At 37.8% G+C, this 19,791-nt stretch overlaps 1 protein-coding gene across 1 annotated transcript in view; it reads right to left on the bottom strand.

Annotated features, from left to right (window-relative positions):
* Positions 1-19,791, bottom strand: part of LOC107566325 (transmembrane protein 198-B-like) — a 45,710-nt gene that overhangs the window by 15,934 nt on the left and 9,985 nt on the right. The window contains exon 2 of the mRNA XM_016251744.1: positions 15,707-16,106. The gene's annotated coding sequence lies outside the window, so the exon portion shown is untranslated. The remainder of the gene's footprint in view (positions 1-15,706; positions 16,107-19,791) is intronic.

Raw genomic sequence — 19,791 nt, 5'->3', positions numbered from 1 at the left:
TCCAGGCATGAGGAAGCAGATATCGTCCTCTTTTGGAAGCCCAAACAAAGTAGTTTCGCTTTCACAACGAAGCACACAGCGTCTTTACGACATGGCGGCGGAAACAACAAAACTACAGCGAGAATAAAAGTTACATCTTCTTTCTGAACATTTGGGCGGCGTTATGCAAATCTTCCCACATAGCAACGTAGATATGTGGGGGCGTGTTAGAATGAGCCGTTTTAGGTAGGCGTGGCTGACTCTTAACTTTTATAAAGAATATCTCTTTGGATTTGAGACTTTAGTCTTTGCAACTTTACAGATCTTCTTTATGCACCAAGAGCTTGTAACACTCCAAAGAGAAAGGAAAAAGTTTAATCGCATCATATGACCACTTTAAAGAATTTGCCACTGATGATTCAAACGCGAGTTTTGAGCAGTGTAGAGTAGCGTTTGTTGTTTGTCATTTCTCTGATCACAAATACATACATGGTTTTATGTTTAAGCGGCGCGATGCAATGCAGTGCAGTGCGTAAAAAAAACAGTATAAGTCATTATAATCCGTAATTATGTCCCCACTGGATGCAACAAATGCCTCGTTTATAATGGGTTTTAATGTTTTTGTCTCATCGCTCTGGCCGGACAGGGCATCACAATATGGTAAGGGGCGTAACATTTCCGTCACACGCTTGAGGTATTCGGCCAATCACAATGCACTGGATAGCTGACCAATTAGAGCACACCTTGCTTTTCAGACCGATGAGCTTTGTACAAATCTACGCATTACAGAAAGGCGGGGCATAGAGGAGAAACAATAAGTACAGTATGTGGAAAATAATGTGTTTTTTTAACCTTAAACCGCATAAAAACATTTCATTTCACCAAATACACAAAATAATGTTCTTTTTAGCAGCATCATATGACCCCTTTAAAAATAGCCATTAAGAACCTAAAATCCTTTGCATTTGCAATAAATACTAAAATTAATTTTACATCTCTTAGTTGAAAGGTTTTTACTCATTTTAATAACCACTTATTTTATACGTTTGGATAAAGAAAATGATTAAATCAGATCATAAACATATTTCCAGTATGCTGTACTATTATTTGACCATTACAGTAACTCAGACCATTAAAGTCGGACATTTCAAAAAATCCATTCCCAATAATCCTACTATTGCTTGAACTGATTCGGCTTAATTCTTGAACAAATAATTCAGACTGGTCATTTGAACTTATGCAACTGCTTCTAAAAAGAATGCCTGAAAGGACAATTCATTAATAATCAGACATCGTTATTGCAGTCAATTGACTACTATAGTTGAATAGTGATAATGAATAATTTATTGACTAAATCAAGTCACTTATATAAAAAAAAATAAAGATGTCTCTCTAACTTTGTCTCCTTTAAAGCAACGCCACAATAGCCTTAAAAGCTGTGCTGCTTTCTTTTCCATTCTGTAGCGTTATTTACAGCTGTGCTGTTTCTGAATGCAGAAATGCATTGTACGAAACACGTCTGATCTGGTGGGCATGGCCCTAAACAACTTAATTATACTGCGCTTCCTTGAGACAGACTAGTCCAGGGGTGGCGAACGTCGGTCCTGGAGAGCCGCAGCCTTGCAGAGTTTTGTTTCAACCCTAATCAAACACACCTGAACATGTTAATCAAGGCCTGAAGGGTTACTAGGAAGCTACAGGCAGATGAGTTTTTATCAGGGTTGGAGCTGAACTCTGCAGGACTGCGGCTCTCCAGGACCGGAGTTCGCCATCCCTGGACTAGTCATTCAGAAAAGCCACTGAGGAGTAGATTATGAAACTATAGTGCTGTATATCCATAGCCCATAATTCCCCATGAAGTCCAAGTTGAACGTGAGAACATTCTTCATTCGCTTACACTGCCTCCCTATTTTCTCCCCTGCTCTGTCATACAAAACACATGCCTTAGTAATTATCTTTAACTTAGGTATAATCAAAGCTCGGTTTACGTCAACCCCTCACGTGGCAGAGAATCCCTGCCAAACCAAACTGCAATCCGGCACAGAGAGAAAGACAGCCACCATGTTTTCCTCATTATACATCAATAGATCACCCTATCCAGTCAGATGTCCAACAATAATGACCTTCCACTTCCTGTCTGTGACCATAACAATGAAAGGATGCAAACCTTACCAGCTCAGGGCCAGGCAGTATTAACCAATAGAAAGGCAGCCTCCACCTCCATAGCAACAGACCAGGAGCCAATCAGAGGCATTCTAGCTCGTGGAGCTTTTCTAAGTGTTGCTGTAGCTTCATTATCCTAACCTGAGGAACTCAAATAAACTGACCACCATACCCTCATTCATGCTTACACAGACATACACTACTGCTCTCCTAAATGCTTTAACTCACATCGGAGTACACAAGAAGCTGCTAGACTAATTAAGTCACAGAGTCAAAGTTTGTTATTTAAAGACAGTTAGAGACTGACATATGGAAAAATGTTTGGGGAAGACAAATGATTTTTGTTTTACTCAGCAGACTAGCATTTTTTTATGGAGAATGAAATGAGAAAAGAGGCGGCGTGAATGGAAAGTGATCCATGGTAACTGTACTGTAGTTTATAATGAATTAGGAATTCAGAATAATGTATGTAAGCCATCACAGGCAAGTGGCAATACCATCAAAAAACATTTGTTTTTATACAGATGTGTGTACAACTCCCTCAGGATGGCCCTTCAAAATGACTGTTACTGAAAGTAAAAAGCTTTCAAACAATCCCATAATTCACTTTACACGCTAGAAAATGAACAGTGTTTAGATAAATAAAAAAACCAAGAAAATGTAATAATGATGGGAAAAAAAAAATGGAAAAAAAATTAACTTAAATGATTTTAGCAAATGGCTGCAATATAACAAAGAGTGAAAAATTTAAGGGGGTCTGAATACTTTCCGTACCCACTGTATATACACACATACACACTGTATATATAATTTTATATATTTTATTTAAAAATGTGTTCAAAGATTTGATTTTGCAATAATAATTCACAATATAACTGTTTTGACTGTATTTTTGATTTAAAAAAATGCATCCTCAGGGAGCATAAGAGACTTAATTTACTTATGTGCAAAGCTAAATACAAACCCCACAGTTATCTCAGTCACACTTTATTTTAAGGTCCAATTCTCACTATTAACAAATCATTAACTACAACTTCTGCCTTAATAAACTCCTAATTAGCTGCTAATTAATACTTAGTAAGGTAGTTCTTAAGGTTAGGTATTGGGTAGGATTAGGGACGTAGAATACAGCCATGCAGAATCTGTGCTTTATAATTACCAATAAACAGCCAATATGTTAATAATAGGCATGCTAATAAGCAACTAGTTAAAGGGTTAGTTCACCCCAAAATGAAAATTAGTCCATAAATTACTCACCCTCAAGGCATCCTAGGTGTATATGACTTTCTTCTTTCAGATGAATCCAGTTGGAGTTATATTAAAAATTGACTTTGATCTTCCAAGCTGTTTAATGGCAGTCAGCGGGTGTTGCAGTGCTTCAGTCCAAAAGAAGTGAAATAAAAAGCGCCCATCCATAATAAAAAGTGTCTCACACGGCTCCGGGGGGTGAACAAAGGCCTCCTGTAGCGAATCGATGTGTTTTTGTAAGAAAAATAACCATATTTAAAACGTAATAATCAATTTAATCTAGTTTGCGCTCACTGTAACAGCTCTGGGAGGATGACATAAGATGTCGGCGTTACGCATGTGCCACTCAGAAGTGACGAACGTGGAAACGCAGGGGAGAGATCAAAACAAAACAATGGTCACGAATTAGAAGTACAAAACGAGGATTTATAAAGAAGAATATCAGAGGATTTCGATATAAGCCAAGAGGAGACTGGTTTTCCTTTGCTAAAGTAAGGAAACTTTGCTTCCTTTGCTCCTGTAAACAAGCGTTGGTGTTCACGAGACTCACCGGCGCATGCGCAACGCCGACATCTTATGTCATCCTCCCGGAGCTGCTTCAGTGTACAACTGTTGGCGCAAGCAACATTAAAGTGATTATTACGTTTTGAATATGGATATTTTTATTACAAAAACGCATCGATTCGCTACAGGAGGCCTTTGTTCATCCCCGGAGCCGTGTGAGACACTTTTTACTATGGATGGGTGCTTTTTATTTCCCTTCTTTTGGACTGATGCACTGCAACACCCGCTGACTGGCATTAAACAGCTTGAAAGATCCATTTTTTAAATAACTCCGACTGGATTCGTCTGAAAGAAGAAAGTCATACACCTAGGATGCCTTGAGGGTGAGTAATTTATGGGCTAATTTTTGTTTTTGGGTGAACTAACCCTTTAAATACTAAAAATTGGTCCCTATACTAAAGTGTTAACGTTATCTCCATTCTTTTACTGGTCTCTGGTGACGGTGAAATGAGTTAAAGGGTTAGTTCACCCAAAAATTAAAATTAGCCTGTGTTTAACTCACCCTCGAGGCATCCTAGGTGTATATGACTTTCTTCTTTCAGATGAATCCAGTCGGAGTTATAGTAAAAATTTTCCTGGCTATTCCAAGCTCTATCATTGCAGTCAGCGGGTGTTGCAGTTGAACAGTCCACAAGTCGTCAAATAAAGCGCGCGCATAAAACGTGCCTCACACGGCTCCGGGGGTGAAAAAAGGCCTCCTGCAGTGAAACCATGTGTTTTTGTAAGAAAAATATCCATATTTCAAACGTAATAAACACTTTTCTCTCACTTCCGGTTTCTGTCATACGCGGAAGCCGTTCCGGCGGATGACGTAGTACGCCGGCGTTGCGTGATTAGTGACGAATGCGGAGAGAGTACAAAACAAAACACCGGTCACTAATTAGAAGTACAAAACGAGGATTTGTAAAGAAGAATGTCAGAGGATTTCGATATAAACCAAGAGGAGACTGGTTTTCCTTTGCTAAAGTAAGGAAACTTTGCTTCCTTTGCTCCTATAAACAAACTTGCGAGACTAGCATATCTTAGAGGCACGCACGCTGCGCATACTTTCTGCGTCATCCGCCGGGCCTTTATTCACCCCCTGGAGCCGTGTGAGGGACGTTTTATTATGAACGCGTAGTGGTGCAACGGATCACAAAACTCACGGTTCGGATCATATTACGGATTTTGAATCACGGATCAGATCATTTTTCAGATAAGCAAAAAAAATAAAAAATTATTGAAAGCTTACTTTAAGTACTTCTATACCACAGCAAAAACTACTAGCCTAATAAAGTTAGTAATAATACAAGGTGCAGAAATGTAATAATTAAGTGTAAAATAACACAACAGTGCTCACTGCACAAGTTAAATACAGATTAATCTTTGTTAAACCTGTGGAGTTATTTGATTAGCAGACAGAAACAGGTATTTATTGGCTGCTGTCTCTTTAAGACCAAATGCACGGACCTAATACTGACACAAATCCGTTTTTTTTCTCAGCTGTTTACGTTCACTTAAGACATAACTGACTGTGTTTACTAGAATACTTGCCAAAACAGGTATTTAAACATAACTTTGTGTGTATGTGAAAGAAGAATCAATTCGGTGTTCACGCGCAGTCTCTCTCTGCATGTGCGTGGCAGTGGCTGAGCGCACAGAAAACAGTGCGCGAGTTAAAATTGCTTGAATGTGTAAACTGGCAAGACAAAACATGTGCAAATGATAAACTTTAACTCTATGATGGTTAAACTTAACAGTTAATCCGCGAATCACATGCGTGCCGAACCGTGCAGCCTGAACCGTACGGATCACGGATAATCTACGATCCGTTGCACCCTTATGGATGCGTGCGCTTTATTTGACGACTTGTGGACTGTTCAACTGCAACACCCGCTGACTGCAATGATAGAGCTTGGAATAGCCAGGACAATTTTTTATATAACTCCGACTGGATTTGTCTGAAAGAAGAAAGTCATATACACCTAGGATGCTTCGAGGGTGAGTAAAACACAGGCTAATTTTTATTTTTGGGTGAACTAACACTTTAAACAGCTGTGAATTCTGATACTTTCTGACTTTGTTACTTTACAGAGGTTACCTGAGGTCACATGGATGACCACATTCAAATAGACAACACCTCTTTATTGGTCATGGTGATATCATGACCTCTGGAGAGTCTTGCCCCGCCTGCTGTTGGCCACTGAGATGGACACTGTAACCATGGTTATCTAATCTGACACAGCTGTTAGGCTTGTCTGGCTTCAAATTGTTCTATTGTTTCTGTTTGCCTTCCTTTTGCTCAGTTCCTATCCTCCCCACTGTATTTTGTTCCTTCTTCCCTTGCTGTTCTTCTGTAAAGCTCATTAATTATTGGGTCTAAATATACTGTGGTCGTTTACCTCAACTTGCACTTCTTTCCATTTAAACTGAGAGGCATGGCATTCCCCATCTTCCTTCCCTGAAGGTGTTTTAGTGGATTCAGACACTTGTGCTTCAGTTTCTCATCTTAACGCACTTTGATTTACCTCACAGTCACACTCTTGTGTTTATCTGTCCTTCAGAGCAACAACATAATCAGATTACTGACAAACACTATATGATTCATCATCCGCTGGTCCAACATTAGCCACCCGGTCCATTCTATCTCAGATAACATGTTCAAACAACCATCCAATTTATCTTTCACCATTTTATGTAAAAGCTGACCACTCAATGAGATTAAATCTTTGTTTTGTTCATTTTCCCTTCCATACCCATAATTCTTCCGGTAAACTGAAATAGTCCAGCCTTCCCAGTCAAAAAAAAAAAGTGTAACATCCAACAGGGAGATGAGTGGCTGTTCTGAATGGAAGTCAATGCTTTAGTGCAAATATAGCTCAACACTTTACAGATGGAGATGTTGCCACCTCCTACAAGAAATTCTCTGGTTTAACTCCTGTTGTAAGCGGTTCTAACCTTTCAACTTAACACAGAAAAGAAAACATGTTTAAAGAGGACATTTTGTGAAAACAGAAATTTTCAGGCTTCTTTGAAATAAAAGACTTTGATATGCTCAGCATATGGCAATATTCCCAATTCACTCCCTCCCTAGTCTGCAAAGACCATTTATGAAAACTAAGCTACAAAAATGTGTCATTTAGAATAAGTCACGTTATTGACATTAAAACCATGAACACATTTACATACTTCTTCCCACATATCAAATCAACGCCTATTCAGTATTCAGTAACTAGCTCTTTTCTGATGAGTGGCAGTGTGAACTACATTTATTAATTCTTAAAGATATATTAGGGAAAATATTTAAACGTATTTAAAGGGTTAGGTCACACAAAAATATACATTCTGTCATTATTTACTCACCCTTCTTTATCTGCTGAACACAAAATATGTTGAAAAACGTTAACCAAACAGTTGCTGGTCCCCCATTGACTTCCACAGTATTTGTTTCATACTATGAATGTCAATGGGGACCAGCGACATTCTTCAAAACATCGTCTTTTATGTTCCACGCAAGAAATAAACTCATACAGGTTTGAAACAATTTGAGGATGAATAAATGATGACAGAAATTTCAGATTTGGATGGACTATCCCTTTAATACTAAAAGTCAGAGAAGGTGTAACGTAATCAGGTAAATCAAAATAACTTTTTAGTTTATAGGTGGACTTGTATGTGGGGGGAAAAAAAGTAGGACTGCCATGATATTAGGTTTTCACAACAGGTTATTGTGGCCAAAAGAATTTGCGATAATATTATTGCGATATATATAGACCTTTTAATTAAATAAATAATGCTATTAGTCAAATTCATCTTTGACTTCTTCCCATGTTAATGACGGGTAGCAACTAGCTTTAAGGTGCAATACCGCCACCTATTATGTTGGCGTGTCAACCAGATAAATTACTATCACTGGATTATTAACGATATTATCATAAGTGTAGAATTAACATCATATAATTATATAAAAAAAATAATAATAACAGTCAGTACTGGAATATGGAATATGTCCCCATTGAAAACCAAAAGGGCAACTGATTCATGCATGAATAACTATGCCATCGTCATTTGTTTGTACATGATTGATGATGTATTGAATGAGTGGCACTATGTGAGTGCAGAAACAGATCCGGCACCAACTGCTACACCCTCTACAAGCTGTCCTGTCTTACCCAGCAGCAGGGCCTTGTCTGTGGGCTACATTCTCTCACGACTCCCTTAGTCACCCACACCCAACTCCAAACATCTATGAAGTAACCCACCTACAGCACTGTCAGCATGCGTTGGCTACAGATTATATTGCGAGTATGTGTGTGCGTGCTTTAGGCAATGTCGTGTTTGGAAAGCATTCAGTTCGTGAATAATTTGGCTGATGGGTGGAACAGTGTGTATGTTCATCAGAGCACAGGGTTCTGATGCATCACCCTTCAACAAGATCATAGTTTTCTCTTATTGTATTGCATATCTTATCTAGCCTCTAGGGCTGGGCGGTATATTGAGTTTGTACAATATATTCTTTATAAGCGATATGGTATGAAGCAATACCATTTATATCGATATACAGTAGTTTGATACGAGCGCATCTGAAAAATATAACAGAGGACACAGACTGAGCTGCTGCGGAGAAAGTGCATAATCCAGCTTGTTCTAAACATGTGACAAGCTTTATATTAAGGGCTTTAAACAAAACTCAAGATAGTTTATAGTTTGAGTTTAAAGCGGCTCTGACAGAAAGGCTGCGTGTGCCGCTGAAAGAGAAGCGCTGTTTAATGTGTTTGAGATGTGCTGTTTTCCTTAATGCATAACTTACATGTCACATGTATATCCTCCATCTGTAAATGTTAGAAAGTCGTGGAAATATTTATATTTTGTTGTCAGAAGTGCATGAGCCTTCTGCTTTGCGATTCGCCGCTAAACTAGGGCTGCACGATTATGATTGTCGATTATTCCCTTGAAATTGTAATTGCGATTATTAATTACCATTATCACAATTTACATTGAATGATGTTTATACCATTGTTTGATGCTACTGCATGCTGTATTTTTATATGAAAATAAACAAGCTGAAAACACTCTAACTGAAAAAATTAAGTAAGTGTATTTATATGATAGCACTAACTGTAAAGTGACTGTAATAAGGTAGCCTAATCAAAACAGCCTAATACAAGTCTGTGCTTTTGCTTTTATTTATTTTCATTTTTAGTTTAGTAAATTTGACTTCTGCTTTAAAAGCATTATTTTTGTTTTTAGATTGCAATGTTATAATGTTAGAATGAAATGTGGTTTTAACCCTTTTTTGCACATCATACAGGCTTACATGGTTACATTAACTTCATTTGTTTTCAGAGCCTTTAATACGTATTGTTTCATTGGACAACATTGGGTGGTATGTGAAATATATATTAAATATTACAAAAACACAGAGATATATACAGTATAATCGCAAATCGGCCAAAAAATACAGAGATATGAATTTTAGCCTTTATCGCCCAGCCCTATAGCCTCTAGAGTTGTTTGTCTTCTTTGCCAACTTTCTATCCAGTTTTGCTCATGAAATGCATACTTTCTGGACTCGCACACTCTCTGTTTTGTTCCATACTGTGTCCTAGCCTTGGTGTGCTGCAGAATGTCTGAAAAGCATCTGTCCAGCTTTAAGCTTAAATCACTTCCTCACAAAGATGCCAAAACTACATCTTTTCCTTACACAAACATACACGTTTTCTCTGTTTTAATCAATTTAAAAATACATGCAAACACTCTATATCCGTATTTGCACAGACATGGAAGCAGAGTCTCATCCACACATTGTCTAGATAGCGCCCAACACACCACCACAATCATAATGATAACCCACCACTAGCAGATTTTCCTATTTTCATGAATTAGAAGGTGCACTTTGGCACAGGCTGCTACTAAAATAGTCTGCCGTCTCGTCCAAACACTGCAGGGGCTGTTTTTCTTTCATCCCATTGCGTTTTGGACACTGCCAAACACCCAGCGTGGAGTAACAGAATTCCACTCCGGAAAAGATCAGTGTGAGTGAATGTGCGTGTGTGTGTGTGTGTGTGTGGGTGGATGAACCTGGAACACTGCCAGCGGAAGAAAGCCGGGTAGAGAATAGAGAGAACAGAATAAAAAAAAGGAGGAAACAATTTGTGATGAAAGGCAATGAGCAAGACAAAAGAGAGGGCGAAGACGTGATGATTTTTTTTTTAGAGTGTAAGAGACTGAGAGGGGAATATAATGTGAAGAATAGAAGAACTGATTAGGAAGAGGGTGAAAGTGTGTGTAGGGAAGAATAAGAGATGGAACCCTCTCTTGCATAACTCCTTCATAATGGATCAGTCATGCTACGCTCATTCTGTTCATGTGTCGCCTGCAGTATCTGCTGACGTAAGCTGAAAGGAACCCACAGCCTGGTTGTGCAGAGAACTAGAAAATGGAATCAGATGAAACGTTTCACAACTCTTCAGACGGAGTTTAACAAATTTGACCAAAATGCATGAATGTGGACAAGAACTTATTTTAACAACAATAACTTTTTTCTCTGAATGACAAGGAAATTAACCTCCTGCTGTAGTTTCAAACAACCAAACTCTGGGCCTCCCAGCACGACAAGGCTCCAATGAGGTCATACTCTTGACACCACATGGCTTAGTCTACAGGAAACACATTGCATCAAAACAACAAAGACAACTTCAAAACAACAAAGACAACTTCAAAGCAAAAGCCACAGATGTAAATAGTTAAAAAAATAAATAACTATCTGGACAAAACAAAAAACTAAATAAAACAACAAAAAACAAAACAAAAACAACAACAAGGAAAAACACAAAACAAAATACAAAACGAACAAATTAAAACAGTAGACAGGCATATCAATTTCCTTTTAACAGGGTCTATCACTCTAATCACGCATCGAACTACCACTGGTAATGAAAACAATCTGTCATTACAGAAACCTTGTGACTTCTGGATTGAATTCAGGTTCCTCTGGCGTCAGAGTTGTAATTGTACCCACAGGGATGGTCACGTGAGGCCAACTACAGTTAAAAAAAGAGAGGTCACATCAATGGAAAACGAGAGAGACACACATGCAAAACAATGCTTACTATGGGCTGGAATCGTCTGAAAAAAATGTTGATAATATAACAACAAATTTAGCATTTTACGCATTTTCTTTATGCTGATGCATAGTTTTCAAGGCCCAAAGTGTGTCCAGTTTGGTGGCTACTTTATCCTTAAAAGTAACAATGATGGACAATGTGTTAAATTTAATATATGGTTGTCAAATGAATGTTCAGAGGCAATCCTAAAAGGATTAAACCAGATCATTCCAGGCCAACAGGATGAGGTTACGGATTTAACGCACATGACATCTACCTAACATGAAAAAAAAGAAACAGGCTTTCCTCAGATTACCACACCAGATTTCACTACAATGCTTGGCTCTGACAGGGAGCTAAACAAAAGCTTTTGTGGCTATTCTACTACAACTCAACACAAATAAGTTATGGCATTGCGCAGACCATTGAATATCACAGTCAGCTAGGGAAGAGTTTTGTAGTAAACAGACTTGATCAGTGATGACAGGCCTTAGATGGGAATGCTACTAGTCTAATAACCAGAAGGACATCAGATCCCTGGTGCATTGAGTTTATTTAAGGTTTCATAAAATCTGAATCAGACTGAAATACACTATTCTGTATCATTACAGGTTCTTTTACAGCATGCCATTGCCAAATAATAACTTATTGCAGGAAAACGGACATGAACAATTTGATTCTTTCCAAGCAAAGCATCACAATGGACCTTAGTTGGGGAGACACCATATTTCTGTTATACAAACCTTATACAAATGAAAACAATCTATAAAGAATAGAAATACTGAAGTCTATTCCAGTACAGTTTTGATGTCTTAAAGCGATAATTCACCCAAAATGAAATCATCGTTTACACATCGTCATGTTGTTTCAAATCTTTTCTTCTGTGGAACACAAAAGAAGATATTCTGAAGAATACTGATAACCAAATAGCTTTGGTTACCACCAATATCATTTCACAAAATATCTTATTTTATGTACCACAGAAGAAAGAAAGTGATAGTTTTGGAATAAGTGATGGTTAGGGTGAATAAACGATGACAGAATTTTCATGTTAAGGTAAACTATCCCTTTAAGTCCACTGAAATTTTCATAGAAAAACTCTTTTTTTAGGGATGTCCCGAGCCGTTCTCAAGGATCAAGCATTTTAACTGATGGTATCAGCTCTCCTAAGCATGATCCGTATTTTTTACATCAGCTGTCATGCCAGTGACGTGCAGTAGGTTGCAGTATTTGCCTTCCAGTAGATTTGCCAACCGCCATTAAAAGGAAAAGACGACACTCAAATGTGCGTAAAACGCTAAACATATCTTCAGTTTTTTACCTTTAAGAGAGAGAGAGAGAGAGAGTTTTATAACCCTGCCTATATACATATTACTTTTACTCTCTACACAAATATTGGATTGATTTTAATAACTTTAATGTATACCTGAATTGTGCACCAAACACTAGGAATTTACAAGTATCGGATCGGGACTTAGTATCGGCAGATAGTCAACATCCAATGACTCGGATCGGACCGGTGGGGGACAAAAAACCTGATTGGGACATCATAGTATTTTTTTATGTTCTGTTGGCTGAACAATCTACACTAAGATTCTCAACAGAACAACTTTTGAAACCGACTGTACTTACATCCCACAGAGCTTGCTTTCATTTGCATCAAATTAACATTGCCGTCTAGCCTTGTCCTTTGTACCCTTGTCCATAGTTATTTCATAAATGACTATTTATAACGTTCCAGAAATGTCCCATCCAATAACAAGTAACTGTTTTCATAACAATGCAATGGTGACAATGCAAGTGTGATGCTAGTTCAACAAGTGTGTTTGTGCACGCTGGTATTTAATAAGATTCTGCAGTACATGTGGCTTGTGCTGAGTGGATTATTAGTATTATGACCTCAATGCCCTCCACCCTCTATGCACACGTTTGTCTTTTCTTCAGCACCAACTCCATAGCACCTCTCAGTCTTTTTGTTTTTAGCTCTTCTGTTGTGTTCATTCAGAGTTTAAGGAATGCCTCCATCTAACCACCTGTGACTTCGCTGCATACACTATTTCACTCCATCATTTTGTTCATTATTACCCTATAACGCTATTACAGGATCCTCAAACACCCATTTCACTAACACGCAGAAATTAACACATAATCTGTTCCGCAACCAGTACAACTGTTTCATAACATGGGGATAAACATGATTGGGACTTCTTAATTTAAAGCAATGAGTTCATTTTTCCTTTGTGCTGAAATTGCGTTACTCCTATTTAACTTGAAATCTCTTTTTCCCATCATAAAAAGTTCTGCGAGTCATATATTTGTTAAGAGTTGGTGGACATCAAAAGAACGCAATTCTTTTGGTGATTTGCACATGGATCAAAAGGATCCCCATGTGGCACACACAAGGAGGAGAGACTCTGATGTGATCAACTAGCTAGAGGCCTGCAGGACAATGGATCTGTCTGTTCATCATACATTGCATCCGGGGAAAATACCTTTCTCTGTTTCTGTGTTCATAGAATTTGAGCCAGCGTAAACAGAGCTAAACCACATCAATATGTGTCAAATTATGGTGGTACAAACAACTACATGAGAAATATGTGTTTCGGTTAAATGCATCCAATCATTGAAAAATAATTGTCATGCAAAAATGAAGACTAAAGATGCGCTTTCATTAGTGAAGCTTCTGTAAAATTTCACAGCCGCAAAAAGGTCCATTGTCTATTGTCAATAGGCAAATCTACGTGACCAATTTGAACCCTCTGTGAAATCTGTGTGGGGAAATATTTCACCCTCATTGTATGGATTCCTATTGAAATGACTGGATTTTGCATTAAAGGGCCTGATATACGCACTTGATTACTGCATTGATTGAAATGGCACGTGTGAATTGAAGCTACCGTACTTGAGTGTGATCCCTTATCTGATGTCCATATTGACAACCCAAATCAATACAAATTAAACATTTATCAACATTAATTATGCTAACACCTGACAGCAGACCCAAGGCATAATCAATAATATACCAGGTGCCAATCATAGTAACCTAAGCATAGCAATGATAAGCTCCCACCCATTCAAAAACACTCAAATCTGTTGGTGTCACATGATAGCTCTGCTAAGTGTGACGCAGTCTCAACAGGAACAGTCTCTCCAGGCATGATGAATTAACTCTGATTCAATATGTGTGCTGACATTCAGGACAAATGATGGGGACTGCCCTGGGGGCATCATTTGTGCTCTGCTACTACTACTGCTTTACTGTACCACTGCAATCGATGGGTGACATGTGCCAATACCAAATGTTCCCAGGGAACACAGGCTAAAGCAAACAAAGAACCTGAGGAGGACATGGTGATAAGATCATACAAAAAACTAACGAACATGACATCAGTATACTGTTGACATAACATCATGTTCTTTTGGAGATCAAGAGGATATACATGTACAGGACACTTATCAAGATCACTGACTCTTCTTTAGGAAAAGCACTGTTTGTAAATATGAAATAAAAAAAAACTGGAATGATACTGGCTCTAATTTCACTTTTGGTGAGTCATTATTCAGAATTGTTACCGGAAAATGTGAGAATCAGGCATTCTAGAGATCCATATACTGTAAAAAAACAATTGTGAATTTTACTCACAATTACAAACAATTGGCAAGTAGCTATTACATTTAATTAAATGTTAAGTTTTGAAGTAGTTTAAAATGTAAAACATAGGCCTATTCCAATAATCTTTGTTTTAGTTCACTTAAAACTAACATTATTGAATATAAAATGATTATAAAAAGAATTGGCTCATAAAATGTTCTTCGTTCCGGAATCGGACTGCACTGCTTGTGCTCTTTTTTTGAGTTCACTAAAAAGAACTAGTTCACAAGTGGATGCCTTCAGGAATCAGACTAGGCTACACTTGTTGTGCTCTATGTTTCGCACTGTATGTTAAGTTATTGTGGTGTTATAGTAACGTTTAACAATAGATCAGAATATATTGTCAAAGTTTTTTTTTTTTGCACAGCCAGTTTTCGGTTCCTTATGACAGCGAAACTGTATGGTGATATCTCCAATCCCACCTTTTATTTTCTTTGGAGCAAGAAAATTATGTTAATATGGTGATATACTAAAATGACATGAATTCCCTATACATCCAACAAATAACAAAAAGCCTTTCCAAGTTCATGAGACTGTCGCACTCAAGTTTGTTTGTGAGTATGTGGCAAGTCGTGTCTCGTCTGGCACGTCAATGCCCAAATGTTGCATGTAAACAAAGTCATGTTCACTTTACCCGCAAATATGAACACATGCATGGAGATTTCCGTGCGTTATTGCGTGTAAATGAATATAGTATATAAACAGAGACGGACTGCGGTAAACCATACCGATGTCATAACATATGCTCTTGTAAATGAACTACAAAATCTCATGCATAAACTCATCTAGACTGAGTGCAGATAAGACATCGCGAGCTAAGTAGGCCACGACATTATTTTCTTGATATGATCGCGTTCATACCACGCAAAGCAAATCGTCCTATATGCTACTGATGTACAGCCATTTACAATGACACGCGTGTCTTTTGCATGAAGGACTGTGCCAGTGTGCTTAAACCAACCCCGCGTTTGGCATCACGATCCATTCTGAACAAAGCGTCCAGATATGCGCTCACCCTGATCGCGGTTCAGCATCCTGCTTCTCCCAGATCCCGGTCCAGTGCTTGGGCTTCACTCGTCCGACAGTCTAATCTCCGGCGAAACAGCCACATTCCAGTCCTATCGATCCAGGCTTGCACACTTCAGCGAAAGCACTTGTCTTTACAAAAAGCTCCGGTGATATTCCCGAGGTTCCTTCGACTCCTTGTCGGCTTTTCTTTGGTCGTGGGTGCTGCCAATTAGTCCACGCACCGACTATTGCTTTGCATTTGTGAACAAGTCATCTAAGACTGATAAAGCACAAAAAGGATCTATATTATACCATACTGTGCAGTGACTTCAGTGGGATGACAGTCACTGATCAAAAAGATGCCGAAACACATAAATACTGCTGTTAACTACTCACAGTCTGGGGCGCTGCCATTATAAAGCTTGGAAGAGCCAGGACATTTTTTTTAATAACTCCGATTGCATTTGTCTGATAGAAGAAAGTCATTTACACCTAGGATAGCTTGAGGGTGCAAAGTAAAGCATAAATCATGGTATAATTTTCATTTTTGTGTGAACTATCCCTTCAAAGGATTAAATCACCCAAATATGGAACACAAACAGAGATGTCACGGTCAGTGGCTGCCTCCATTCACTTTCATTGTATGGAAAAAAGAAAGTGATGTGACTAAAGGCCCGGGTATACTTCACATTCCGCGTTCCGTTCCGTCTCGCGCACAGCTTTCAAAGTATACTCAACCGCGGATGAGCGCGGACAGACGAGCTCAACACATGTGCGGTACCACTTACTCGAGACTGCATCCAAAAACTCAGGCAGCTGACTTGCTGCCTCGCTGCCATATGAGGCAATGACTTTGCAGGCAGCGTTTTTGCACGAAGGCACCTCATGAAACTAATTCCAGACAGCAGGGCCGGACTGGGGCGCAATTTCAGGCCGGGAAATCTCACACTCATCCAGGCCACACTGAAAAAAGGGGGCCAAAATTGTACCTTTTGGGGTACAACAGCTTGACACCGTAGCAGTACACCGTACATATTAGTACCTCAAGAGTAGTAATTCGTACCCTTAAGATACTAATTTGTAGGCCTACGTATTAGGGGTAAAAAAGGGAACAAATATGTCCTTTTAAGGGTCCTATTCCAGTGACAAGCTGTTGTACCCCAAAAGGTGCAATTTTGGCCCCTTATTTCCTGTATATAGCCTATACATCCTCAACAATTTCTGAAACCAGACAACCCTATTATTTGTATGGCCAACACAAAAAGGTAAAAATCCTTAGTCTGGAGCCGTGGAAAATATTTAAAGGTTCTCTCTTGCACTGCACCTTCACTTCCCTTTCCCTTTTCCCCAGTCTCGTAAGAACACATTTTTGTTTACAGGAGCAAAGGTAAAATCAAAATCCCCTGACATTTTTTTTTTTAAATAAATCCTCGTTTTGTACTTCTAATTCGTGACTGGTGTTTTGTTTTGCTCTCTCCTCTGGGTTTACGCTATGCCTACATCCTACATCATCCGCTGGAACGCCACTCTGGTGTGTACACGTGTACAACAGTTAGCGGAAGCTAGAGATTACAGTTTATAAAGTTTTAAATATGGATATTTTTCTTATGTATCAATTCGCTTCAGGAGTCCTTTATTATAATACATATTTGTTGTTATTATTATTAGTTCAATAGTCCAAAAAAGTCCAGTGAAGTGCATCCATCCATCATAAAAAGCACTCCACACAGCAGGTATGTCAGTCTCGTAAGAACACATTTTTGTTTACAGGAGCAAAGGTAATATCAAAATCCCCTGACATTTTTTTTTTTAAATAAATCCTCGTAGCATAATTACTCCAGTCTTCAGTGTCACATGATCCTTCAGTAATAATTGTAATATGCTGATTTGCTGTTCAAGAAACATATTTGTTGTTATTATTATTATAAAGAAACCTGAAAAAAATCGAATCCGTTTTCAACATAATAATAATAAAATGTTTTCGGAGCAGCAAATCAGAATACTATTTCAGATAAATGCTGTTCTTCTGAACTTTCTATTCATCAAAGAAACCTGAAAAAAATCGAATCCGTTTTCAACATAATAATAATAATAAAATGTTTTCTGAGCAGCAAATCAGAATAATAGAATGATTTCTGACTAACCGATTTATGATTTATTATCGAATGAAAAAATCGGAAATTATCACTTTGGTACATTGACAAGGCATACATATAAAATATTATTATTAATAATAATAATAATAACTAAAACAATTACAAATTGTGAATGTAAATATGGACAGCATAACTGATTATTGGGTTCTTTTGTCGCGTTGCGCCACTCGCGTCCGGAGTAGAATTATCCTTTCCCAATAAAGCAAAGTTGTTTTGCGCCAAATAGCTATGATATCTCATCATACTTTATCATATTTTAGTAGGCTACTTTAATTCATTACAGCTATGTTCTTAACTTTAACTGGTCTGTCACTGACAGAGAGAGAGAGAGGGGAGGACAGTTGCTCGACCTCTCCAGAATCTATACAGGTGAGAACTTGAAAGAAGAGAATTATTTTAAGGCAGTGTTTGTTTGTTTTTTAACTGGGACTACTTGCCAATGTTTTAAGGAATTAAACATTAATATGTATTTTTATTTTTATGTTCAAATTGTTAAATAAAATTTGTTGTATAGGTAAAGGCAGTGTGTTCCAATAGTTTCATGTGACACTGAAGACTGGAGTAATGATGCTGAAAATTCAGCTTTGAAATCACAGGAATAAATTACATTTTAATAAAAACATTTCACAATATTACTGTTTTTGCTGTATTTTGGATCAAATAAATGAAGGCTTGGTGAGCAGAAGAGACTTCTTTAAAAAGCATTAAAAAATCTTACTGATCAAAACCTTTTGACTGGTAGGGTATTAAAACACAATTCCTAAAGTGCCTAAATGTCAAAATTAGTACAATATATTTGTTGAAAAAGTCTAATACACTATTGAATTATTAGGCTGTGAGCTATTACTTTTGTGTTGCTGTCTGCTCTAGCTCCCTCCCTCCCTGTACAATAAATCCATGTGAATATCTGTCTGTGCTAAATGTTTTAATGTTAACTTTACAATCGATACTTATGTCCTTTAGCATTCTGAATGATGATAATGGGGTGCTACAAATAGCCTAACAGATACTAGCAGTTTAATACTCAACTAGGTTAATAAAGACAAAACGACCTGCACTTGTAGCCCTGAACAGGTCAGTGATGTTGCTACACTTCACTGCTTCTTCTGTCCGCTTCCTCTCTTTCATCAAGTCCCGCGCATCGGTTCTGTTCGGAACCGTTTGACGGAAGCGCGGAACACACCTGAGCTGAATCGTTTAGCGCAGCGCTGACAGTCAAGACTAACCGATTTATGATTTATTATCGAATGAAAAAATCGGAAATTATCACTTTGGTACATTGACAAGGCATACATATAAAATATTATTATTAATAATAATAATAATAACTAAAACAATTACAAATTGTGAATGTAAATATGGACAGCATAACTGATTATTGGGTTCTTTTGTCGCGTTGCGCCACTCGCGTCCGGAGTAGAATTATCCTTTCCCAATAAAGCAAAGTTGTTTTGCGCCAAATAGCTATGATATCTCATCATACTTTATCATATTTTAGTAGGCTACTTTAATTCATTACAGCTATGTTCTTAACTTTAACTGGTCTGTCACTGACAGAGAGAGAGAGAGGGGAGGACAGTTGCTCGACCTCTCCAGAATCTATACAGGTGAGAACTTGAAAGAAGAGAATTATTTTAAGGCAGTGTTTGTTTGTTTTTTAACTGGGACTACTTGCCAATGTTTTAAGGAATTAAACATTAATATGTATTTTTATTTTTATGTTCAAATTGTTAAATAAAATTTGTTGTATAGGTAAAGGCAGTGTGTTCCAATAGTTTTTAAAGACACTTTTTTTTTAATTGTTAAGAATTAGGATAAAAGTTATCGTTTAATGTAGTGTAACTGAAATATTGTGCATAACATATCTTTATTTAATAAAAATAAAGTATAGATGTCCACAGTGGTCTCAAAGTCCCAAGTCCTGCAGTTATTTTTG

The sequence above is a fragment of the Sinocyclocheilus grahami genome, unplaced genomic scaffold (genome assembly GCF_001515645.1).
Source record: "Sinocyclocheilus grahami isolate Dianchi unplaced genomic scaffold, SAMN03320097.WGS_v1.1 scaffold1069.1, whole genome shotgun sequence".
In the NCBI taxonomy this organism is placed as follows: domain Eukaryota; kingdom Metazoa; phylum Chordata; class Actinopteri; order Cypriniformes; family Cyprinidae; genus Sinocyclocheilus; species Sinocyclocheilus grahami.
Note: the sequence above shows the minus strand (reverse complement) of the source record. Positions and strands in the feature narration are given on the sequence as shown.